The sequence below is a fragment of the Poromitra crassiceps genome (genome assembly GCF_964638095.1).
Source record: "Poromitra crassiceps genome assembly, chromosome: 2".
Lineage (NCBI taxonomy): Eukaryota > Metazoa > Chordata > Actinopteri > Beryciformes > Melamphaidae > Poromitra > Poromitra crassiceps.
The window spans coordinates 27,389,404-27,393,911 of NC_139624.1; the positions used below are offsets into that span (position 1 = coordinate 27,389,404).

Below are 4,508 nucleotides of genomic sequence, written 5' to 3' on the forward strand. Positions count from 1 at the left end.
TGCTTGAATGTAATTTTGTTCATTTTTGGTGCTGTAACTCAACTTGTATTTTGTCTTAATATCCTTATTTTTGTTATGCCTCCGCTGGCGGGTTTTGGGTTGTCCGTCCGATGTTCGTTAACGCGATATCTCAGTAATGCCTTGATGGAATTTCTTCACATTTGCCTCAAATGTCTGTTTGGACTCCAGGATGAACTGATTACATTTTGGTGGTCAAAGTTAAAGTCACTGTGACCTCACGAATGCCATTTTCAAGCTTGTTAACGCGATATCTCAGCACCTTGATGGAATTTCTTCACATTTGGCTCAAACGTCAAGTCAAAGTCTGGACAGACATGGATGTCGACAGCTCACTAGTTGGCGGAGGCATATATCCATGGTGTGGTCGTTCTAGTTGTAATAAGTTTCTTTAATTTTTATAACCCATGTTTTTAAGTGCCTGTCATCTGTGCATCAGCTAATGGAGATCCTCATAAATTAATGAACTAAAAACTAATAAACTTGAGCTCAAGGTTTACAGAACATAATCCTTTATAGGTTGCTTGTGAAACCTGTTGAACACCTTTAAAAATAGACAATAGGTAACTATGTCAGAAAAGCATGTTTCCTAGAAAGCGGACTTCTCACAGATACCATGTTTTAGAACGATTGAACCATTATTTGTTCTTGCATTTACTTTCCCTCCAGGCTGCAGCTTCTTTCCCCAGGGCACTACTCTCCTCTTGAGGCCTTCTATGAGGACAAGAGAGCACTTCTGCCCCCCAGTGGTGAAGCTGTTGTCACTGCATGTCCAGCCAACGCCTGGGGAGCCACGCTCAACCACAGCATGCACCCTGAAATGAAGGTGAGAAGGACTTTTCCATGGCTACAGCTGTCATTCAGTGTTTCAGTGATGGTGCTGATACTGGCTGGTTGTGATGATTATATTGTTTCAGTGTCCTTAACAGCAATATATAAATATAAATATACAAAATATATTATATTTGTTTCTATATTTGAGCTTCTGTATGTACCAATAGAGCACCGCAGGAATGAGTCCAGAAGTAGCATGTTGGTGCTTCAAGGGAAAAGTGAATGCTTTTATGACTTTTGAAATGTAAATGCATTTTTTGTTTTGTTTTTTACGCAATTTTCAGAAAACGCTTCAAAGTCATACAAATATTTCACGTTTGTGAAGATGATCATGCTGAACACAAATTACCACTCCCATAAACTTTTGTTAAAGGGATACACCAACATTTTGGGAGATTCGCCTATTTGCCATACTGTCGACAGTAAATGGAGAATGGGGATGCCTTTATCGTCATTGTGCTTCTACAAAGAGCGGTACAGCCCTCACTGCTACATAGCTTAGCGCTACAATGGTAGCGAACGGTACATTTGCCTACTCTCGTTCAGTCGCCCGAAATACACATTCATACAACAGCGCCAGAAATACTCACATGTTGTGACTTGTGTACTCACCACGCGATGAAATAATAATAATCCAATGGTACTTGAAACGGTCATTTTTGAAGTAAATACACACACCTACAACTAAGAAAGATTAACCAAACTAACCAAGAGTAACTGATGTTACTTCCTCGTTTGCCATGAGGTGCATGCGCTGTACTGATGACTGCACACAGTTGTTTTCTAGACCAAACAACAAATTAATTCATCAAGAAAATAATCGACAGATTAATCGATAATGAAAATAATCGTTGCAGCCCTACATACAATGTAAGATGCAGTGTACAGCAAGGGCTTGGCTTTTGTGACAACCATACATTATTATTCCCAAATATAGCTTCAAACTATACAAAACGTTATGAGTGATTTATTGATTTATTTACTATATCAGTATTTTGTACGCAGTCATTTCCCAATACAAAGACAAAAAATGATATACCCTAGAAAAAGTCTTTCAAGGATAACAAAAGAGAAATACGTGAGGGGGAAAACACACACACACACACACACACACACACACACACACATTTCAGTGTCTGCCTATTTTCAGTTAACACGTTAAGTGCCATAGCCGAGATAATTCGTCTTACATAATCCAACGCTTGAGTGCCAGAGCCGAGTTTACTCGTCTTACATAAACATTTTTTTTTTTTGACGGTGGGACATCAATCAACAACTTTTACATCTTCGAGATCACTATTGGAGCAAGAGAATGTGTATAATCTATTTTACCGACCCACTAAGTGTTGACAGTGCTCCCCCAGACGACCGAAATCAAAGAAAAAACTGCCGCGGGAGCAAGCCATTCAAGGAAATGGCGAGGCGATTTTACAGTAATCCATTTCAGACTTGTCTTGGCCGAGAGCGGCCGCGCGCAGGCAGCAGCACACAGAGAGCGGAGAGCGATTTGCAAAATAGATTATAGGTGAAACACACTTTGAAACACCTCAGAAAGGCCAGAATCAACATCTGCCCATCGCCCACGCATTCCCCGGCCCATCTTGACTCGCACAAGGAGCGTCCGCACGCAGGCAAGCAGGCAGGCAGGCACGCAGACAGGCAGGCAGGCAGCAGCAACGCGCTTCTGACACGCCCGCTGTAAAGCCAGGAGGAAGGAGGAGAAGACACACGGAGGGAGGAGTTTGAATGAGAGGGGTGTTTCCTGTTGTTATGGAGGAAATTACTGTTCAAAACTATTGTTTAGAATGTCTGACGGTCTTACTGATGCCAAAAATGAATGGTTAAAGTGACTGTTTCACAAAAAGCCATTTATCTCTGAATAAATTTCCAGACGCTGAAACCATGCTGTACTCAACGGCTAATATCTACATAACTACTAACTCTGCAAACTAACTCTTTTAGACAGAGAAAGCACACATTCTATTAGTTATTTTTAGATGATTGGTGTTCATGAATTCTTAACAGAAAATAATCCTCGGCTGTTGTAAAATGAGCCAGAATCGTCAAAAACACCCCTGGCACAACTTACCTACAGGATTGAAAACATGGCTGGCACTCAATGTGTTAACCTGACACTGCCAGATGGATGGAGGTGTTCACATTTGTTTGTGAATTTGTGGAACAATGCCGCCCCCATCTGGCGGAGTCAGGTTAATTTTCAGTTCCATTAGCCTACAATTTTTTATTTTGTGACCTGTTTAAATGGGCGTGTTACTGCTTTGATGTAGTTTGATGTTATAGAGCAGACCTGGGCATTATGCGGCCTGGGGGCCAGAACCGGCCCTCTGCCTGACCCAGGAGGTGTAAGACAAACCACACTATTTTACTTATGAAGCTAGAAAAATCGAATGAGATGACCTAAATTGGCTGTTTTGAGTGATTTTCAATATAAATGCCGAAGAGTAAGTGCACAGTATGTTTTCTATAATTTAATCGAGTGATAAAATTAGAGGTTACGGCATGACAATAATTGTTTTGGCCCCCGGCAACAATCTGGGTTTCTCATGTGGCCCCCTGGGAAAAATAATTGCCCTCCCCTGTTATAGAGGCTATTTTGCACGGAATAGGTGTGCCTTGAGATTTTCTCTTGCCCTTTGGTGTGCCTCGGGCACAAAACGTTTGAAAACCCTGCTGTCGAGGCCAGGTAAAGGCTGCCAATCTTATTGTCAGCGGTCTTATTTGCTTAGTAGTGTTATACTAGTGTCTCAAAATGTATGTGGTAATGATTTTGAGATCTTCAAATGTTATATGCAACACCTTTAATAATTATGGTTACATCTAGCAAAACAATAGGTCCCATATTAATGTTGTAGCCATAATCATGTAGCCCTCTAGTAACTCAGTCTCCCCGTGTGCCTCTGTCTTCGTTCCTCTGGACCAGATCACCCACCCGGCAGGCTGCATGTCCCAGTTCATCCGCTTCTTCGGGGAGCAGATCATGGTGCTGTGGAAACTGGCTCTGCTCAGGAGACGCATCCTGATCTTCTCCCCACCACCTGTAGGTGTGGTCTGCTACCGAGGGTGAGCAGTTCAAAGAGTTATCTACTACTCTAACAAGATGATTGCGGGCACAAAGTGAGTTAAAGTTGTCATCTATTCTGAGGACCTTTTTAAGATTCAGTCATTTGCATTTTTGAAATACTAGATTTCTCGATCTCTAGGGAGGAGGCTCTCTCTCTCTTTGTCCACTTTGACACTTCTTGTCTTTTTCTTTCCCATCTCCATCCACCTCCCTCTTCTTCTCTCCTCCCCCTTCCTCTCCTCCTCCCTCTTCTCTCCTCCCCTTCTTCTCCTCTCCATCACCCCTCCTCTCTTTTTCATCTGAAAATCTTGACCGTCCTCCGTACATACCGCCCACCCACCCAGCCTCCACTTAGCCAAATTGCTCGAGTGACATTACTGATGACGTCACTGAGGCCCACCTACTTAGCCATCACAACTCAATTAGAGCTGATCAAAATCTTAATCGTGACTGAGTTTAGTCCATCATCACGGTTGGGAAAAGTGACACACCGCCCGTCCGCCCCCCCTCTACTTTGTCCCTTTGTCAAAGGTCATACTGCATGTCTCTCTCCCTAAGCTTAGACTGTATCTCT

The 4,508-nt window shown here is 42.6% G+C and overlaps 1 pseudogene across 1 annotated transcript in view; it reads left to right on the forward strand.

The window, feature by feature from the left end:
* LOC310796713 (DENN domain-containing protein 11-like) overlaps positions 1-4,508 on the forward strand; it is a 22,405-nt pseudogene that overhangs the window by 7,395 nt on the left and 10,502 nt on the right. The window contains exons 4-5 of the transcript in view: positions 688-844; positions 3,794-3,933. The product of the transcript in view is annotated as a DENN domain-containing protein 11-like (transcript). The remainder of the gene's footprint in view (positions 1-687; positions 845-3,793; positions 3,934-4,508) is intronic.